Genomic DNA, 23,007 nt, shown 5'->3' on the forward strand with positions numbered 1-23,007 from the left:
GTGTGTGTGTGTGTTTGGATCAGGTTAGCCAGATTGAGTCGAATGCTGTTGGTGGGTTATTGTTGTTGTCTAGTTGGGCTGTGTCTTCTTCTATTTGTTCTCATGTCAGTTTCAGTTTGTTGGTTAGTTTTTCTAATAAGGCTGTTTCCCATACTATTTGATACCATTGGTCTATGCATACTCCTGACAGGTCTCTCCAGTGTCTGGCTATGATGCTTCTGGCTGCTGAGAATAGGTGGGTTATGAGCTCTTTGTGTTGTGAGTGGGCATTATTATCTGGGAAGAAGTTTAGTAGGGCCAGTTCTGGGGTGACTTCTAATACTTGCCTAGTTATTTTGCATATTTCTTGTATGATTGATGTCAAGAAGAAGAAGGAGGAGGAGGAGGAGGAGGAGTTTGGATTTGATATCCCGCTTTATCACTACCCGAAGGAGTCTCAAAGCAGCTAACTTTCTCCTTTCCCTTCCTCCCCCACAACAAACACTCTGTGAGGTGAGTGGGGCTGAGAGACTTCAAAGAAGTGGGACTAGCCCAAGGTCACCCAGCAGCTGCATGTGGAGGAGCAGAGACACGAACCTGGTTCACCAGATTACGAGTCTACCACTCTTAACCACTACACCACACTGGCTCTCAGAGACAGAGACCTACTTTTGAGCAGACATGTGACAGACTAGGTATGTCAGTGTCCTGAAACAAGTGGCAGACGAGGATGCATTTGATCTTCCTCGATTGCGGAAGAGTCTTTGCTAAATGTTTTTTCAGCACAGTTTGCATAATTGCAGCAAATGGAAGGACAGTTCAACATAGAAGAAGTTGCATAATTTCTCCTTTACCGTGTAGTTGATCTTCCAGGGGTAGATCTTACAATGTTCAGATTATCGTTTAAATGAGATTATCATAGTTCAGTTTATGAAATCAGAAACGTAAACAGAGATAAGTAATGGTAAATTTTATAAAGGAGTAGCATCTACAATGACAATGTGCTCAGGAAAACTATGTAAAAGAGACAACCAGCCAGCCAAAACCCCATAATCCACTTATATGTTACAAATGCCAACAGGCTAAACAAGTGGATTGAACAAGCTGCACTCCTGTCTATTCGGAAGGAGCTGTTAAACCATGAATCTCTGCTCAGCACCTGAGGGAGGCCATTAATAAAGTTTTTTGTTGTTTTTTATTATTATTAAGCGAGGTTCTAAGTTAAAGCATGCCCATAACTCAAGGCAAAAAAGGGGGAGGGGGGAAGTATTAAAACACAGAACTCATTTTTAAAAACCAAATCTACTGAACTGGTGGGGTAATATTGATAGATGAAGTAAAAATAATTGTTTTGGGGAAAGGCCTTCTTCTTTCTCCAAGTGGAACAGCCTTTGTTGAGCCTCTGTAGGTTTTGGAGGGACCTTCCATCACCTCCAGTCAAGAAAGCCTTGTTTTCTGCGGTTGTTGGGAGTCGTCGTCCCAAACATCTGGGGTGGCATCCAGATGACAAAGAAAAATAAAGGCTCTGTTTAGAACAGGCACCCCCAAACTCCGACCCTCCAGATGTTTTGGGCTACAGTTCCCATCTTCCCCGACCACTGGTCCTGTTAGCTAGGGATCATGGGAGTTGTAGTCCAAAACATCTGGAGGGCCGCAGTTTGGGGATGCCTGGTTTAGAAATTTAGCGATGTCGAGATCACCTTTCACTGAAAAGCCTAGATAACGCATCCAAGTTTGAAAGCTACTGTTTTAGTAAGGGTAAAGGGACCCCTGACCGTTAGGTCCAGGCACGGATGACTCTGGGGTTGCGGCACTCATCTCGCTTTGCTGGCCAAGGGAGCCGGTGTACAGCTTCCGGGTCATGTGGCCAGCATGACTAAGCCACTTCTGGTGAACCAGAGCAGTGCACGGAAATGCCGTTTACAGAAAAAGTGGAGGTATTGAAGAGATACCGAGTTTTAGCCTTTTGCAACACTGGTTCCTTTCCTTAACCCCCTTATTCATCAGCATAATGCTTTATCGAACTGTAGCTCTTGTGAATAACAGGATAACAGAAACTGATTTTTCTTCTATACATAATGTTATTTTTTAAATCTTCGTGTGTGTGCGTAAGTTTCAGGCTGGTGGTATTTGCTAGTTTTAGGCTGCCTTGCAACTTTGCTGTGGTTGAAATAAAAATACATTATATTTATAGAGGCTTTTGGGGCAGTTTTGATGGATTGATTCCGTATGACATCTGGACTTGATTTACCAAATTGCTCAAACTGTTGGCTTGTTTTTTGTCACATCCTGTATCTTGGTTGTATGAGCTTTTGTGTTTCACAGGTTTTTTGGTGTGTGTGTGTGTGTGTTGTTATTATTACACCAGGCAAAGCATTCACACTAAAATCTGAAAGCAGGAGTTTCAATTTGAAAGCAAATCAACCGAAGATTTTGTGGATGCCTGGGCTGGCAAGGAACACTTCCTCTGCTTAATGTATTTCCCTCTGCCATCTAATTCCCTGGGAGACCTTAAGTGAAATTTCACTACCCTCAAGGCACCTTCATTACTACAGCAAGCAGTGACGGGCTAGCTGCTGGAATAACATGTTCCATTCTGCTGCCCACACTTGAGAAAGTAGTCGAGAGAATTCAAAAAGTCTTAGGAAGTATTTACAAAAAGGGATACACACTTCACAGGTAGAGGTGGACAAAATTTCCACTTCTTTCCATTTCTCATCTTTGAAATCTTAAGTTGAGTTCATCCTATTTCTGCATCAGTTTGTGTGCATTTTCATGGCACCAATATGCGTATCTTTGCAAGCTCTTCCTCCTAAGATAATGCATTTTAGAATAGAATACTAATTTATTCGCCAAGTACAGTACTTACATACTTGGAATTTGCTTTGGCTAATTTTACAATGTAAATGTACTTTATACAAAATATCTGTTAAATATTCGTGTGAGGATCGGAGTGTGCAGAACACTATTTCAAGCAAAGAGGAGCCACTCTGACTGCGCCTGGAGCTTTTGCCTTCTGTCCCTGTAGTGACTTCAGAACAGGTTGAGGTGGTTGTTGGTGCCTCTGGCGCCGAGTGAATTGCCCTAGTTGATAATGCTTGACTTTGCTATAAAACTGATTCAGGTCGTTTGCCAATTTTTGACTCTCCAGAGCAGAAGAAGATGTTCTCTTATATTCAGTAAAAGAAGATGTTCTCTTATATTCAGAAATGTTCTGTAAATTCTTCTGAAAAGTAGCCAAGACATGTTTGAGAATTGAGTCCGAATCATAGGTTCATTTTGCCACTATAATCTCCTTCGTCAGTGTGCTCCTAGCTTGGTTGTACAATTTTCTGTCTCCTTTCCTCGAACCCTTCTCTTTAGCATATCGGAGTTTCCTTGAGTTTTCTTGATTAATAAGGTGCAGATCATCCATTTTATTGTCAAGTGTGTGAAGATGTGAAGATTTGAGAGGTATATAGATGGTAAAGCCGATCTCATTTCTCGCCTTTGTAGCTTAATCAAAGCGCTAGCACTTTTTTGACGTCGTATCCAGATCCTGCAAGGAGCTACAACTCCTTCATCCAAAACGTTTTCACAATTTTCCTTAAGATTGGAGTGTAAGTACACGAAAAGGTTGCTCTGATGTTTTAAATCTCAACCCTGGAAAATGTAATCCGGGTTGGTTATCCAGAAGCCATTAGGAGTGATAACAATAGTAAAAAACCCTTTCACTCTAACAATTCTGTTAGGCATTTTAACATTAATTTCACCAATCCTTTGCTCAGAGGCAGTGTTGCCTATAAATACGGCCAGAAGGTTGCCACCCTGAGTCTAGAGACAGGTTTCATAAAAGTGGAGGCTACAGTGTGGGTGACTATACTCAACTACTTGCTCAGACTATATTTCCCCTTGGCCTTGCCCCACTATGAATGATGATTTTCAATCCACATGGAAACAGGCTGTGCCAACTAGACATCCGTACTAGCAGACATCCGTGCTAGCCTCATCTTACCATCACTGCATAAGTACCCAGGGCACCCAGGACAATTCTATACCTCCCTGCTGCTTTCAGATACATTACCCACCCTGCTGCAACATACAACGTTGCCAGATTCTGCACAGCAGCGCTCAAAATTCATTGGATGATTACCTGTGCAACAAACTAGATATAAAGAGCACTTGTATTAGAGTGCTCTGTAGATTGATAGCCATAGTCCTATATATACTAACTTTTGACGCTCTTCCACTCTTGTTTAATATTCTTAGCCATTCTTTAAGACTCTCTTAGCTTCTCTTGGATTCTTACAGATTTCTATATATACTTCCTGTTTAAACTCCTTTTAGTTTTTAAAAAAGTTTTTAGATTTTAAATGACTGTACCCCTCCCTCCTTATGCTGGTCTATGACCATAATAAAGATGTTGTTGTTGTTGTTGTTGTTGTTGTTGTGACCTGGCCTTAGGGAACTTTCCAACTATATTTTGATTTGGCTATTAAGTTTGATTTACAGGTCCTTTAGGCTGTTATATTCAATAATTATAACCTTTTCTCCATAATACTTTGTTCTGAGTCCACTTTAGTGTCACCCATGATTACAGCAATTGCTACATCTTGGGATGAATTCCATAGTTTGATTAGACTTCCTTTCATTTGTCCTGATTTTGACAGCATTCAGCTTCATTGGATGACTCCAGGTTTGAATACTGTATTATGAGCGAGAAAGCGCGTTCTCCAATCAGGGAGAGTGCGGGTTGCGGAAGGGTTAAAAGACATCTCCTGGGTTGGGGGTGGTGTTGGTTGAGAGGGAGTGTGTGTGTGATAGGACCATCCTGGGTTGCTGGGGGGAAAAGCATATAGCGATTTTTGATTGACAGGGACTGACCCTTAAAACCTCAGCGTCCAGCAGTTAGTTTCACTTTTGCAAAGTGCTTCGGATCTCCCTCCCACCCACCGCCTTTTTCTAATGGTTTTAGCCTGACATTGCTTTGCCTTTCATGGGGTCGCTTGTTTTGCAAGGGCCCAGTAGGAATTTTGCCATTTGGCTGATTGTCTGTTGCCATTGGTTTTTGCCTACTGCTTAGCAAATTGTCACAACTTGTTAGGTTGGCGGTTAGGCATTGGTTAATAATTCTGGTTGGTGGAGGGGTTTGGCATGGAGGTGCCTACCCCTCATTAAAATGCTGCTCCACATAGAAGTATTCCGTTAAAGGAATGCTGGGGCTCCGGGGCTCTAGTCCATACACCCCTGCAACGGGCGGGGCTGGGGCCATTACAGAGCATGAGCCTTGGGGAGCGTTTCTGGTCGAGGGGAGAGTGCCTGGACACAGCTACCTCCTCTCCCATGGGGTGTTTACTTGACTTCCCTATATGGCTAGGGAAGTCAGAGCTGATCTGTCCCAGGCGGAGGACAGATGGATTAACCAATGCCTAAGCCAACACTCACATTTAATTGTATTTAAATAAAGTTGTGGCCAAATTAATGCCAAAACCCAAAACTAAAATTCCGTGTGTGTTGTGAGTTATTTAGGGGGGATGTCTGGCAACCTCGTCACGCAAAGACACCTCTCTATCTGCTTTCTACACACTATGCAAAATTATATAATCTCTGCTATGTCTTCCTTTATCACACGCACACACACCACATACACCCAAAAGCTCCAAACTCAACAGGGGAACTGGTCCAACCTCTGATCACTTGGGTCGCCCTAATCTGTTAACTTGTACCAGGGTCATCAGCAACTGAAGGGGAATTTAACTTTCTGAATGATGACACCACAGCTATTACGGAGGTAAATTTTCTGCACTGCCCTGACTCGAGCAGTGGCGACAAAGTAATTTAGCAGAGGTGAAATGGAAAATAGTGACGATCTTAAGTGCCCATGTAATTGTGCAGCTGCTTGAGAAAGGAATGTACTTGTTATATGGAAGCTGGTGAATTATTGTAGCTACTGCTTAATAAAATAATCACCTTGTGAGCAGAAGCGCTGGAGTGGGTTGAGATGACCTTTAATGTACTCTCATCAGAACTATCGTGTCAAGCTTTCTTATTGGCAAGGTCACTAAGGGCAGGAGGGGCCTTGCAGAGACGTTTAATGTACTTATTTCTGTTGCAGAACTCAGAAGGCTGGAGACAGCACTGCTCTTGAAGAGAACTGGTGGCTTCAGATTCTGAAAGGGAGGGGTAGACTTTGCAAAACACAACACCTTGGCTACATGTAAAGTCATGAAATGTTTTAAGAACATTTTGTGGCTCAGATTCTTTGTTTGTTTATTACTTTATAAGTGGCTTCAAACTAACTTTTCCAAGCAGTATGATGTTGTTGTTGTTGCTCTTGCTGTTATCATGAGGTATATAAAGGTAAAGGACCCCTGGATGGTTAAGTCCAGTCAAAGGCGAATCTGGGGTTGTGGCGCTCATCTCGCTCTCAGGCCGAGGGAGCCAGCGTTTGTCCACAGGTAGCTTTCTGCGTCATGTGGCCAGCATGACTAAACCACTTCTGGTGCAATGGAACACCATGACAGAAGTCAGAGCACATGGAAATGATGTTTACCTTCCTGCCACAGCGGTACCTATTTATCTACTTGCACTGGCGTGCTTTCGAACTGCTAGGTTGGCAGGAGCTGGGACCGAGCAACAAGAGCTCACTCCATCATAGGGATTCGAACCACTGACCTTCCGATCGACAAGCCCAAGAGGCTCAGACCACAGCGCCAACCGCATCCCTATTATTATTAGTAGTAGTAGTAGTAGTAGTAGTAGTAGTAGTAGTACACCTCCCTATACCTGCAGGTCTCAGGGCAATTACAACATAAAATCACAATATAAAACATAAATGCATAATAAAAAGCACAAGAACCCAATAACCCCCCTCCCCAACTCATTTTAAAAGGGCATTGGATGTCAATCAGCCAACGGCCTGGTTACAGAGGAATGTTTTTGCCTGGCACCTAAAGATGCATAATAAGGCACCAGGTGAATTCCTCAATGCTCTCCCCAGGAAGGTACTGTGTCCAGTTTTTGTGTTGCGAACGGGCCGCCAGAACGGATCCTGTTCGCAACATGAGGTACCACTGTAGAACCAAGTACATATTTCAAAAAGGGTAAATCCAGACACAGGTTGTTGAGCTCCCCCCCCCCCCCAATGAAGTTTTTACTGATACTTTAAAGGAAATTTACCAAACATGGGGTTTCATACACCCGGATTTTCCCGGACATTTTTACCAATTTATAGAAATTTCGCTTGAACGCAATTTTCGACGGATGAATCCTGGATATGTCCCTGAAGTATGGCACCCCTAAATTATAGCTATCATGTTATGAATCCAAAGGTCTTATTCTGTCAGGTCCATGATTTATCTAAAAGGTGAACCCTTATGTTTTATTTGCAAAATATTCCCTTTGTTGGATGAGCCATTGTTTTGCTGATATGTAAAGACTAGTTTATATTCCATCATTTCTGTTTTATGTTCTTTATAATTATCTGCTTTTGTTTCTGATTTACACATACAACGTAGGCACATCATAATTAATGGACCATCACACAATGGTTCTCTTCTGGGAAGATTAACAACAAATGCATTTTCCATTTGTAATTTATTCCTGAGAATAGCTACCTTGACAATTATTTGATTGCTTTTTCCCTTCTGGGGGGCTATATTGCTGTCTATGAGGAATTTGCCTGACTTGCCCATTAGTGGTTTTAAAAAGACATTTTAATGCTTGAATTCAAGACCACCTTTAAAGAGAAGTATGTCTTCAGTGGGGAAAGAATTACAACAGAATTAGCTGCAGCTGACTTCTATCCGGTCTGGCAGTAATTGAATGTTAACTTTTAAAAAACACAATGAAAATAGACGTTGCTTTTTTTTTCTGAAAAGAATGCAAAAATTGGTATGAAAATATTGTAAGGCTTGACAATCCCGATGAAAACTGCTTTTAGCAGGCAAATGCTGGCAGGAAAGCCATTAAAATTTCTAACCCAATTTTAAATATTCTGACATTCTAATTTATGGAAGTTAGCATAAAACCTGGTGAGGATAACGGCTGAACTAAAATTAAATACTGTACTACATGGAAGATCAAAACATATCTTGGGCCTGCAATTAAAACTATAATTATACATTTTGATGGGTTTTTAATGTCTCTGTCAAGTAGTCCCCTAATCAGAATTGAAATTAGTTCGTTTCCTGTAGTTTATGTTTATGTGTTCTGCCTCCAACTCTGCATCTGACCCCATAAGAGTTTGAAAGTGGTGCAGGCGTCATTGTTCTATCATTGACTGATTTTTTTTAATGTCCTCCTCGTGCTTTAGCATTTCCCCTTATTTTATTATTAATATTTCAAAAAGTACCTTTTGAGCTTCTTTTTTTTAAAAAAAAGTTTCCTATTTTAAAATACTTTGCATCTTTGTGAACTTGCCTGTGGTTAACATTTATGACCTGAAATATTTAAAAATGTCTTTCTTGAAGACAGCTGATATTAGAATCATATGACTTCAGCCACATCATCTCACATTTAGCCCCAGATCACGGTGGATGTTCCAAAGCTCCTTCAGGTGTTGGCAGCTGAACCCAAAAGCCTACTCAAGAAGAGCCAAATTAAGCCAATGTACTGGGGTTTAAATCGATTTACTTCTAACTGCATTATGGATAGGGCTGCGAGTGACTTCTGCACCATCGCTGTAATGGAGGCGACAATTCTTTCTCAGAAATTCTGACCGGCGCATTAAATCAGATCAGATTGAATTGAGTTCCCTTGATACAGCAGAAGATTGCTTAAACCTTCTAATTTGTGACCTATGATTGTTCTCAGTTAAATGTGATATTAAGGTCAAGGTCTAACATAAAGTCGCAGGGCACACCACAAATTCATTACTCCATTTTAATTCATGTAGGGAAGCAGCTGAGAATGAGCTCTTTTACCTTTGACCCTAAGCTGCAAAGGAAATCCATCTTCTCTTAGTTGGTTTATGAAAATCTCTAGAGAATAGATCACTAGACAATAAAAGGGTGTTTTTTATACTGGGGCATATTTGTATGCCCATGCTTAACATTAATGCCATTGATGCCATTAAACCACAACATTGTTAATGGTAAAAATAATTTTTCATTAATATATTTATACGGTAGCATCCATGCGCATGATACTTTACAAAGTAATAACAAACATGTGCCTTCCTAGAGGAGTTTCCTATCAAAAAATTTGACACATTTAAACCCATAAGCACGTTGTTTTTAGAGCTAAAGTTTTAACTTTCATGTAAAGTTCTATATAAAATCTTCATCACTTGCCCAGTGTAATAAACATGATTTCCAATTACCAACTCGAAAGGGGAGGGGGGGGATTGCAAGAATGTTTTTGTTGCATGTGTGGCCATCGTAGGAGGGATATTTGCATGACACATAGTCATTTGAGTTATATTGCACAGCGGGGTTGTCGTATAAAAGGTTGCCATCGCATTGTTTGCAATGAGCAGCTCGGGTGAAAGAAATGTTATATAGTTGGCCATAGCTTTTTCATTAGCACTGTCACCTGTCTGTCAATCTTCATATTTACCAAGGAGAAAAACCATCAGCCACCCCACTGTGCTGAATGAAACAGCATTGTAATGTCAAAAGACCATGAGATGGATAATGGTTTATGATGGAAATAAATCATTTATAAGAGCAAACCGAGGAGAATTGCAAGCTTCTATAAAGGATATATCTTAGTATAGTTATTCCTGACAGTCTTCTCAAATGCATCAGTCTGAGAAGGAAAGGGTTTATTGCAAATAATCATGTACTGAGGCACAGAGAAGGATTATGCCTTTTTCCATATGCTTAACAAATGTGGGGGTGGGGTGGGGGAATTTTTTCTGCATTCATTAAAGGATGGCTAATTTGGTCTCCTGTATTTTATGAGGAGGTATCACTTTTCAGCTTTCCAAAGCGCCTAGCATTGATCACTCATAACATTAACGTATTAATGCAATCTAAAATGAGATGCTTGCTTTTGTAAAAGACGCTATTTGAAATGCAAAAATCTCTGAATCTAATTTTGTGTCTTCAGAGCATGAATAAGTGAACAATGCGCCATCTCGGTGCAGTACATAGCTACAGGCGCTGTAAATAGACTGCATAATCACGGCACTAAAAAGGGTTTTTATTGTCTTCAGAATATGTATAAACAAAATAATGACTTCCAGAGCATAGGCGTAAAAAAAGTGGGAGAAATGAAAGCCAAGCCACCCACACAAACACACAAACTCACTCACTCAGGGCTCTATCATTGCTAATCCTGCAATGGATGGAAATAATCAGCGGAATAATTGTGATTGTAAGGGCAGGGATATGTCGACACCCAAATGTGTTTGAATTGCATGGTATCTAACACAGGTTAGGTTGGGTGCGCTCAATGTGTTGTCTGCCACAAGAAGAAGTCCCCAAGCGATTCATCGTGAGAATGAAAATGAAAATGCATAAGCCTATTTAAAACGTAATTAGAACACACCGATCCAAAAATTGGTGTTGCCCAAATGCCCAAGGAAACAAAGGGGGGAAAGCCTCTTCCGAGTGTTGAGATAATGATAAATTTGATGCCAAGCAGGCCTTACTGACTCCTGACCCCATCTCATCCGAAGGGCCATCATGTCATGAGGGGAGCAGAGAAGAAGCAGTTAACAGTTTCTTCTCTAAACGGTCATATTTCCATTTTATTATAATGTTTTTTTTTCATGGTTGCTTTACTTCATTTAATACAATCTTTGTGAGATCCACTTGGAAAGTGGTATAAATCAGTGATTAAAAAAATATTGTTTAGGGGGTACTCTCATTTTCCTACTCATATTGAAATACTGCCCCTCAATGAGGCCAAACTTTGATTCACAAAATTTTTAGGGGTATGCGCCCCCCTGTGTCCCCCAGAAAAAGCACTGTATATAACAACAACAACAACAATTTATTTATACCCTGTCCATCTGGCTGGGTTTCCCTAGCCACTCTGGGCGGCTCCCAACAGAATATTAAAAACACGATAAAATATCAAACATGCAAAGCTTCCCTAAACAGGGTTGGGTTCAGATGCCTTTTAAAAGTAAGATAGTTGCTTATTTCCTTAACATCTGACAGGGGGCGTTCCACAGGTAAGGCGCCACTACCGAGAAGGCCCTCTGCCTGGTTCCCTATCACCTCATTTCTCGCAGTGATGGAACCGCCAGAAGGCCCTCGGCTCTGGACCTCATTGTCCGGGTGGAGACGCCCCTTCAGGTATACTGGACTGTCAGGGGGTCTCTCTACAGAGAGCCCCCACCAATCATCCTCACCAGCTCCTCGCCCAGCGTCAGCACAAGCAGCGAGTCAGGAGAAAGGAATGAGGAGTGGAGAGAGGGCTATCTCATGTACCAGAGCCCCAGCACCACTCAGAGAGAGGGGTAGGGGAGGAGGAACACGGAGGGCTTTCAGACACAGGGCAGCCAGGAAGGCGGCCCTTCCCTCCAACACCCAAATTGAGGAGCACGCCCACCCGTAGAGCCAGGGGGCGGCGCTTTAGGGTGCCCAGGCATTTATGCTGGGCGAAAACCCACAAGAAGCCATTGCGGGGTTCTGACACGGACTGAGCAGTCATGGTTGCTGATGTTCTTGCATTGTAAATAGTCTGCACAATAAAACTCTGAAAGACAAGACGGTGTGGAGCGTCTTTACTCAAGAGTAGCCGCAGTCATCTCTGACACGGACCGAGGTGATTTATATAAACACCTCAAATAAATAAATAAAAATTTGTAATCATTACAATTCATGAGAGCACAAGAAAAGCCCTGTCTTGACACTGATCTAGTCAAGTGTTCTCTCCTCATAGTGACCAATCAGATGCATATGGGAAGCGCCAAACAAGGAAGACCTGAGTTCAATGACACTCCCCCCATCATGTTCCCCAGCAACTGGTATTCAGAGGCATACAGTTTTGCCATGGGAGATAATATGCAGTCTGCATGACTAGTACCCTTTGATAGCCTTATCACCCATGACTTTGTTTAATTCCCTTTTAAGGCTGACCACATGTTGAGGACCAGCATTACATGTTGTAAGACCAAACTCCAGAGTTAAAATAGGTGCTCTCTCTGGAACCACTGGCTGCTTACAATTTGCCGAGCTATAATATGAAAGACACCCCACAAAAGGAAACACTCTTCTTTGTCATTTTGTCTTCCATTTTGTACGTTCCCTCTGCCAAAAAGCTCCATTGCAATCGCTGCGTGAAGAATATCATCTGTGCCCCCCACCCCCCTCGGTCTGTTTATGTATTTATTTTTGCAACCTGTTTTCTATATGTCTCATCTGGGTAGCAGCACAAACCGTCTCTTCCCCAGGCTCCCACTTTTGCAATGTTCCGTGATGTCAAAGCGTAGGAAGTGCTAACATGAGGCCTCCTCTGTACTGCAGCCCCTTCATCTCCTGCCAAGAATCGCCCTCCAGAACATTGAAATACGCAAAGGAGGAACATCAAAGCTGCTAGACAGAATTCAAATTAGTTCCTCAAAGACTTGTGTAATTACTGGAATGAGGACGCCAATGCTTCTCCAAATGGTTGCAAGTGGGCCGGTTTCCTTTTAATGCCTAGGTGCCATTTATTTTTAAATGATTGGCTATTCCCTTTTATTAAAAAAACAATTTGCTGGCACTCTAAGCTTCAATGGACACTCTAATATAGCACTGCAGGCCTGTGTTTGCACTTGGAGCCACAGATCCCGATATCTCCTGAGACAAGGATGCCTGAAAAGGGGGGGGGGATGTGAACCCTGGCATGGGGTGTGGTGATGTATTCACCGGCCCTCCTCCTAATGCACCCATGTGCACCAATGCAAATACACTCCACCTCGATCTTTCTTCAGAGAGAGAGAATATATGAAGAGGGTTTCTAAGCTTTCGGATATGTTGGGAAAGATTGAGGGCACAAGGAGAAGGGGACGACAGAGGATGAGATGGTTGGATAGTGTTCTCGAAACTACGGACATGAGTTTGACCAAACTGCGGGAGGCAGTGCAAGACAGGAGTGCCTGTCGTGCTCTGGTTCATGGGGTCACGAAGAGTCGGACACACCTAAATGACTAAACAACAACGAATGTTTAATAGTTGAAGGGCTGTAGCTCAGTGGTGGAGCGTTGCTGGGGTTTTTTTTTCAAATAATTTTTTATTAATTTTCCAATATCCCCCCAATAATAGCCAAATTATAACAATATCAATTACCATAATTCAGTGGTGGAGCATTTGTTCTGCATGCACAAGGTCCAAGCTTCAATGCACAGCATCTTCAGGTGGGTCTGGGAAAGTTCCCATATCATCCAAACTTTTCAAGCCCCAAACCAGGACATGCTCCCAGGTGAGTACCCATGACCTGTGCCTCACTCTCACACTGGAAAAAGGACTTTGAGGGTGATATCTTGTGTGAATGCTGTCAGCACACGAGATCACTGCACCCAAAATGGCTGCCAATATCTCATGTGGAAAAAATGGTATGCCCCCCCGCCCCCCAAGGCACTTGTGAGGTATGAGTTCACTGCCTGAGACCACTGGCAGTAAGTGTAAATATTACTGATCTAGATGAACCAGAGGTCTGACTCAACATAAGGCAGCTTCCTTTCTTCCTATATTGCATTCTGTAATCCTTTCTTCCCATCTTTTCTACTTGCCAAATATCTTCTCACATGAACGACGCCACCAACAAGGCTTCAGCCTTTGACAGCTATTCCTTTTCTTCCTACACCCCAGCCCGTTGCAACAAATATTGCTGATTTACATTTGCTTTATTGCTTTTATGTATTGGATGACAAAGGGACTGTGTTGGGCTTTGAATGTTCTGCACTATGTTTACTTTGGATGTTGTGCTCCTCTATATAATCTATTTGTTGAGATCCCTGCTGCCTTGTCCAGATGGCAGAGTCCTCTCTTGTCAACTCTGATTCCAGCCTTTTGGCTTATATGTACCTGCTGTTCTCTAGGATTGCTACCAGAGCCCATAAATAGCGGAGATGGATGCAAGCTGGCGCTGTGGGTTAAACCACAGAGCCTAGGGCTTGCTGATCAGAAGGTTAGCGGTTCGAATCCCTGCGATGGGGTGAGCTCCTGTTGCTCGGTCCCAGCTCCTGCCAACCTAGCAGTTCGAAAGCACGTCAAAGTGCAAGTAGATAAATAGGGACCGCTACAGCGGGAAGGTAAACGGCATTTTCGTGTGCTGCTCTGGTTTGCCAGAAGCGGCTTTGTCATGCTGGCCACATGACCTGGAAGCTGTACGCCGGCTCCCTCGGCCAATAATGCGAGATGAGTGCGCAACCCCAGAGTCGGTCATGACTGGACCTAATGGTCAGGGGTCCCTTTACCTTTTATTCTCTAGGATTGCTATCAGAGCCCATAAATAGCGGAGATGGATGCAAGCTTATTCCTTCCTGGGTTAATAAGTTGGCTTCACGGAGAGCAACTAGTTTTCCCCTAAAGCATAAGCAAATTGTCAGTTTGGTGGAAGTGGCACTGGAAAGATCTCAGGCGGTAATGAGAAATGTTGCATTTGGAAAAGCGCTGGGTTTTATGACCATTTAAATCATGGCTCTTTGCTGGTTTTTTCATTCTGGAACCTGTACAATATAAATACTCTGTTAATTTGTTTCCGAGGCAGCTTCAGAAAGGGATATGTTATGGAAATAGGAATCAGATTGTTTAAAAGACACTTCTGCCCATAGATGTTACTAAATAATGTGTATTATAGCAAGCCTCCTTGTTTCGGTCGTTGATGCGTACTTTCTCAATCTCCCGCTTTCCCTCTGGAAAAGGAAACAGACATTTGAAAGGGCTGTGCTGTTGTTGTTAATGGACTTAGCAACACAATCCACTGGGAAGCTTCCCTCTACAAGTCCCATTGAAATGATTCTGAATGGGAGTAGCAGAAGTAGATTTAGTTACAAAGGGCTTTGCAGAGGAGAACTTCCCAGTGGATTAAGGCCCTTCTCATCATCTGGATGGACATTGTTATTTTAAACAAAAAAGACAACGTGACAAAGGGATTGAATGTGGCTAATATTATTCAAGCTTCTTATTCATTTAAAATTTAGATAGTGTGAATCACTGACAGTAAGTGCATCAATGGCTGTTCTCTTTTCTCTTAAGTGAATCTATTCCAAAAAGGTTATATATGAAATTGCAGTCTTGAAGGAAGTCTCCTTCTAGGTAGAAACACCCAATATGAAGAAAATGAAATAATGACATTTGGACTTAAGGATGGGATATAATGTTTGTTTGTAGAAAGTGGGTGTGTAGGGGATTATACTGGAATGGATGGAGTGAATACTGTTCAGCAGTCAGACAAAGAATCAGAAATTCTTTGATTTCTGAAATTTCTCTTTCTCTTTTCCCTGCTTTTCTTTCTCTCTCTCTTTTCAATGTTCTTATTGTATTTAGATCAATGTTTTAGTTTTGAACCAAAAAAAGGTATTTGATATAAATTGCTGTATTTCTCTTTATAAATCCTAATGAAAATTATTTAAAAAGCAGCAACACCCAATATGAAGTTCAAATAGCATCAAACATAATTGGAAAAGTTTCTTTAATTGACAAAAACAAACCCAGATAGAGATGTCCCATGAAGTGTTAAGCATACAGACTGGCTCCGCACCTCTGCTTTTAAACATTGTTTGTGTGAACATTTTCAAACACTCTTAAGTTTAGAGCAATTAGTGATGTGAGGTGAGAATATTCTCCAGAGAATATTCTTGAGAATGAGAATATTCTCTGCTAGAAAATTCTCCGGAGATTATTCTCCACAAATTGTAAATTCTAATGTAAGAACCAGTTTTACAACCCACATTTAAACCATCTAGTAAATAATAAGTCAAGCTGTGATATTGCCAGTGTAAGTAATGAATAATGTTTTTTTTTTTTTAATACAGTTACATTACTGGGCATTGTGTCATTCATCATTGGCAGTTCTGAAATGTCAGCTACAGAAAACATTAAAAAAATGCTATTCATTTAATTTGATGAACATTTGAATTCGTATGTATTTCAACTATATGTAATAGCCTTTTTTCTATTTTGGTGTGATCTTATTCTTAGCAATTCTATACCCCTTGGCCATACAGGGTGATTTATTTATTTTTTTACAGAAAGTACTGTAGCTTTAATGCTTTGTGCACTTAAAGTACCTAAGCCTATTCAATTATTTGTAACAGCATGTGAGGTGGCCTTGATTTAAACAGTTGACGTTTCTATATTTTTATTTAGTGCCAGTAACTGGTTTTTGCAGTGCCATTCAATGGTACAAGGTGCCATTTACCAGAGATTGATGTACTGAAATATATTATCATATAATGATAATATATTTAATGTTAATGGCTTCTTTTTATATATATGTATGCATATAGTTTTGTTTATCAAGCTGTGTTTTAGTCACCAAAACAGTTATTAAGGGTTGGAGCTATTAGAAGCACAAGATAGCCTATTACTGAATTTACTTGTATAAAACCTTAACAATTGTATTTTTTTTACTTGTCCTATAACATGTACAGGTACATGTTCTAAAGTTTGGTGCAAAAAAATCAAAGAATGTGAATTCACTGCATTGCCCCATTGAATAAAAGTATCTGTATAGTTTTTGGTTGCCATCTGAACAAGTTTACCCATGAATAAAATGTATATTAAGGAATTATATCATTTTCAATGCATTGAAATTATATCATTTTCAATGCATTTAAATGAACATTCTCTTATTTTAAATGAAAATTCTCTAATATTCTCATTAATCGAAAATATTCTCGAGAATATTCTTGAGAATATTCTCCAAAAGATTATTATTGAGAATTTAACATCACTAAGAGCAATACTCTATCAATATTTGGAATAATTAGAATATATAATATAACCTTAATTGTATTTCCTTTTAAACTGTAATTTAACTCTTCAGGGTAGGGATGGAAGAGAAATTCAGTTTAGTTTCGTTTTAATTCAGTTTAGTTTAGTTTAGTTTTAATATGCAACTACCTAGTCTGCATTTCTGGAAACCAAATGCAAAATGCACCCATCCTTTGAAATTTGCACTTGTCGACATTTTTGAGATACAAATTCTCCAAACAAGGAATGTGCAAAAAAGAAAAGAAAAAGAAAAAAGTTGGGGGGATGTATATAGAAAAATGAGGTAACTGCTGTTTTAAAAGTGCATATTAGGGAAAATTGTATATGAAAATGTGTATATTTTAAGAAATGTACACGGAAATGCTGGTCAATTTTCAGAAGAACTTTTTTTTGAAGTTGCAAACTGATGCAGAAATGGGGCCTGAATGTAAGATTAGAAAAATGAGAAACGGGGAGAAAGCAGTATTGACATCTTTGTCCATCCAAGGCGACAATGAGAAGTACATGAAGGGGTGTGTGTTAAGATAGGAACACTGCTCCCACTCATAGCCACATGTCAATTTAACCTATGCTCTGCAGTTTCAGCTATGATAAAGTCCACCACTGCTACACAGGAGACGGATTGAAGAAAAGGAAATGTGAATTGGTCCCGCCCAATAGCTTGACTAATCACGGCCAGCCGCGGGGCGGCTAGACTCTTAAGTGAAGCCATGAAGGTAAAAAGAAGAAGAAGAAAGTGTAGATTCACACATGCTATCCAGCTTCCAGTTTTGACTTGGAATGCTTGTTTTGGACTTCTCAGAAGTACGTAAATGCAAGAAGCGGGCAGAAGCCTGTGATGGGGCCCACCTGAGAGGTACTAGAACTGCACTCTGGTGCACTCCCAGCCGGGGGGGGGGGAAGCAATGATGATGATGATGATGATGATGATTAATATTTATTTATACAGTGGTACCTCGACTTATGAAGGCGATCCGTTCCGCCGTGCTCTTCAGAAGTCGAAACCTTCGGAAGTCGAAGCGTCCATTTTGCACATGCGCAGGCTGCGATTTTACACTTTGTGCATGCGCAGACCACACACATCGCTTCTGCGCATGCACTGAACACACGCGCAGCGAAAATACTTCCGGGTTAGCGGACCTCGGAAGTTGAAACTTTTGGAAGTTGAGGCATTCGTAAGTCGAGGTACCACTGTATAACACCATCAGTGTAGCCTACTGAGTAACAACTGGCCAGTTTCTTATCTCACTTTCTTGGGCAAGGTTCTTGAGCGAGTGACCACCAGAGAACATTTCTAAGCCTATTTAACAGAATGGTCCCATGAGGATAAATAGCCAATAATGGGCTTGCTGGATAAAAAGGATGGAATTCAATGCGGTGCTGAATGTGGGTACATGGCATGAGGAATGAGACTTGTTCGCACAATGAAAATTTCCCACTTTTTTAGGACTTTGGATTTTTTTTAAAGGGGCAAATGTTTAATGCATATATTTTAACCTTTGTGTATAGACTCTTCCATTAATATAACTTTTAAAAGTCACTTGTAATAAGATGAAGAAGGTTTAAAATGGGATTATTAAGAAGATAAGGCTTTAACATGCATGAACGAGTAATAAACAATGGAACCAAGAGGGGGAGTGGAGGGAAGTCAAGCAAAAATTATGGGTTTTAAAATTTGTTTATGGTGGGGGTTTTTTAATGCATTGTTGTTATTTTTGTTTTTGTTGTTATTTTTGGAAAATTAATAAAATGTTACCAAAAGAAAAGAAAATTTCCCGCTTTCTTGTCCCTTAAACCTGCTCTAGGTCCCACCCCCCAAATCTGCAGAACAGATATAGGGGTTGTGGTGCACAGGGGAAGAAATGAGGGAGATCCCATTGCACAAGTAGACCTCGTTTTGTGCATGCAACAACTTAGCTGAATCTTGCATGTACAGTAGTAAGGTAAAGGAGCCCTGGACAGTGAAGACCAGTCAAACTTGACTTTGGGATGCGGTGTTCATCTCGCTTTCAGGACAAGGGATCCAGCGTTTGTCCACAGACCGCTTTCCAGGTCATGTGGCCAGTATGACTAAACCACTTCTGGCACAACAGGATACCATGACGAGTGCCAGAGCGCCTGGAAATGCTGTTTACGTTCCCACTGCAGCGGTACCCGTTTATTTACACACACTGGTATGTTTTCGAACTGCTAGGTTGGCAGGAGCTGGGACAGAGCAATGGGAGCTCACCATCGTTGGGCGGATTCGAACCGCTGAGCCCAAGAAGCTCAGTAGTTTAGACCACAACATAGCCTGACCTGGTTTAAGGCAACTTCCTCCATTCCCAAACATGAATTCTATGATTGTTTTAAAGATTATTAAGACCTGAAAGACTAGCCTTCCTTAAGATTTGGTGTGCAGGTGCTGGAAGGCATGTAGTCATTGATGAAAATAATCTTTATTCTGTGTTTCAGTTCTAAACTAGGCATTTCAGTCCCCTGGTTACGTAACTGCTATTTCCTCTTGTAGACATACCCTACATCTCATCAGAAATCAAGGGAATGATACATATGCAGGGTTTGATCATAGCTCCGAGGCAGATGAAAAGAACCCATGTGCGCAGCCCTGAATATAAATATTGAATAATTTAATGGTTTAATTTTATGGCATTGTAAAATTCTATTGGTGTGCCAGGCACTCACTCTCTAAAAAGGTTTATTATAGGCATTTGGCAGATTAAATCAAACAGGTTTAGCTACATACAGCACCTTTTAGGTCTCTCGCCTTCCTGTTTACTCTAATTAACTGGAGCGGCCATTTACAGTTCACCACTCTTATGCTAAAAGGGTTTGCTAGGTGCCAGTTCACCCACTTCACAATGTCCAGGAGAAATAATTGGCAGCTTTATTGCATGCCAAAGGACACTTGTACAAAGCTTGTGCTGATACTCCTCCACTTCCTTTTGAGTGGATTTTGATAAGAGTCAAGTCTCTGCGAGTACAAGAGAGACAGTAGCCCAAGACCTGCAACCCGACTCTACTGTACAAAGTTCATTGTCGAATGCAGACTGTATGTAAGGGTCAAAATTGAGAAAATGCTGGGAGATGTATTATCAGCCTCCTCCTGATGGCCTCGGCTTTTTCGTCTTGACAGAACTCAGCTGCTGTGAGACGTGAATGTGATATCGAACAACAGCAGGTTGAGTGGATGCTTAACCCTTTCCCCGTGGGTCATTTTTCTGCTCAAAATTGCACTCTTCCCGAAAACCTTTTCTTCTCAGAAGGGAAAAGTTGCATGGTCTCATAGCTTTTCTCCCAAGAGAAGGAAGGCATATGAGGAGATTATTTTGATCAGAAAAAAGAGGAAAGGGTTAAGCAGTTAAGCACAATTTCTACCTGTCATTTCTCCAATCACAACCATAGCTGCCATGTCTCCCGTATTCCCCGGGAAACCCCCATTTTTTCAGCTGTTCCCAGCTGAAAAAACAGTTTTTTTTGTTTTTTCCTGGTTTACTTACCGGCCAGGGGAGGCTCCTTCTGCGCATGCCTGGAGTCTCTGGACATGCTCAGAAAGGTTTTCTGGCACGGCGGCCATTTTGGAACTGGGCGGAGCATGCTCAGAAGTGACTTTTGATGCTGCTCTGCCCAGTTCCAAAATGGCTGCAGCGCTACTTCTGGTCTGCTACTTCCGGTCCGATCCCTTATTTTCCTGGCAGGAACTTGGAAGGTATGATCACAACTCCCCACAGCTATATTTCAGCTTTTTTTAAAAAGAGCTTTCAGGTGACATGCATTTTCTACTTTGTCATCTAGTTTGCCCCATAAGGAAGATTTAATGATCACTTAACCGTTCATCACTTTACCGTATTTATTTATTTAACAGATTTGTAAACCTCTTCACCACCAGAGGCCATTGAAGTGGGGGCACATAACCCAATTTCTAAAAACAATAAAAAACAATAACCCAGCAGGATAAAACATACAACCCAGGCTCTGTGCATACTCTTGGCTTCAAATTCAAAACACACTTTCCCCCTTGAATAATTCCAAGCACTGTAATTTGCTAAGGGTTTCTGGGAATTGTAACTCTGGGAAGGCGTTCTTTGAGAGTGGAAATGTGCTGTGAATGTGGTTTAAAGGTTTAGTGTGCACACAGCCCCAACTTCCAAATGCAATAAAATCATTTCTAAATAAGTCTAAGAACGATAATCTTATACCCACTTAATTGTTAGTAGGATCTCTTGAACTCAGTGGGTCTTATTTCTGAAGAGTAGAACAGGGTTTCCCAAACTTGTGGCTCCAGCTGTTTTGGGACTACAACTCCCATCATCCCTAGCTAGCAGGACTAGGGGCCAATGGACCCCAGCTGGGACCATCCCTGGAAAATAGGGACACTTGGAGGGTCTGGATGTGGGGTATATAAATTTAATAAATAATATCCATGACTTGCAATAGAACAGGGGTGGCCAACTCCCAGAAGGCTGCTATCTACTTTCAGATTTAAAATCTGGCAGTGATCAACCCCCGTTTTTTGGGGGGGGTTCAGCTCAAAGTTGTTGAGCTTCTGTAGTGGGAGCCAGTAATCTACCACAGATGTCCATTCAGGGCCATCTTAAGCATATCTGGCGCCGTGGTGCAAAGATCCCTCCGGTGCCCCCCCTTCCCAGAGTTGTCGACCGTTTCCCAGGCCTCTGTGGGGATTGCTCTCCTCCCATGGAGGCTTGGGAAGAAAGCTGCACGCCCGCCAGTCATATAATTGTTGGGGCGCAGCTTCCATCCTAAGCCTCTGCAGGGATCGTTCTCCTCCTACGGAGGCTTGGGAGGCAAGCTGCACGCCCACCAACCATATGGTTGAAGGGCACAGCTGGTGGGCGTGCAGGGAAAGGGGAGGCCACCGGCAAAGCTGCGCAGTTCCCCCACTCGCTGGGGTGCCCCTGACAGGCCAGCGCCCTGGCGCAATGCACCAGTAAGCCCAATAGGAAAGACGGCTCTGCGTCCAGTGATCTACTCCACGATCTACCTGTTGGATGTGCCTGCAACAGAAACTTCAGAGTCCACTTCTGTTAGCTTACTGAGCAAACTACACTGTTCTGTTAAGAAGGAAATGAAAAATGAGCTGTGATTGGAAGGCAGTATGATGCCCCTAGATAGGTCATGCAAGTTCCATGGCCGACCTTTCGGCAGAGTGAGGCAGCCACTTCAGGGAGCTGATACTGGAGGGAGGTTGGTGGCAGTGAAGTTTTGGAGCGCAGAGCATTGTGTATCCCATGTACCACTGGGTTGCTGCCTTGACGTGTGACGCAGGATGCTGTCCTCTCACCTGTGTTGAAGTGTGACTGACTTCATTGAACAGTTTTGCCTCAGGCAGCAAAATGTTTCCAGCCATCCTGACTGTCATGGCTTCTCCACAAGGAGCATGAGGACTGTAATTTTTTGAGGAGTGAGGAAAAGTTGAATGTCAAAACCACCTACTCGGTATTTGGCAAGATGCATTTGTTTTTATCTGTGGCATCACAGTGCTCACCAAGGGAATAAATTGTACTGTACCTTCATTAGACTCTGATGGTCTCGGTTAGTTGCTTCCAGCCCTTCTGCTGAGCAATAACATTTGGAAAATAGATGGTTGGTTTTTTTTTTTTTTTACCCAAAGCGCCTCTAGCCCATGGCAGGTCTCTGCATGTAAGCACCAGTCAGCATTCTTTCCTTTGGCTTAGAGCACTTTTCAGTGAGTGCTAAAGAATTGCTTTAAGAGCTAGGAAAAGCTGTCAGATCCCCTGTGAGATTAAATGAATACACTTGCTGGAACAGAAAAGAAAGAGAAATTTGCTTGTTCAGGGCAAGCATGCTTTGGCTTGCTGCTGTCAGAACAAGAGAAAGGTAAGGTACTGGTGGAAAAGGTTTCTGATCATTGCTGCCTTTTCCTTCTATGAAATGGGTATTTTGTAATGCCTGCAACAGCACCTTAGATGTCAAAATGAACCTCTAGGCCTAAAAAAGTTGGGGGTCTTCTGACTGGCAGCAGTTCTGAAGTGTTACAGGCACCTCGACCGGGAAATGCATGAAGGATCTTTGCAAACAATGTCCTTCACTACCGAATTGCAGAACTGCATGTTCCTTAGAACGCTGTGCACTGTACTTTTAAACGGGTTCTCCAATTATGGAGAGCATGCATTGCGGGAGGGGAATCAGGATG

This window comes from Zootoca vivipara, chromosome 10 (genome assembly GCF_965207765.1).
Source record: "Zootoca vivipara chromosome 10, rZooViv2.hap1.1, whole genome shotgun sequence".
Classification (NCBI taxonomy): Eukaryota; Metazoa; Chordata; class Lepidosauria; order Squamata; family Lacertidae; genus Zootoca; species Zootoca vivipara.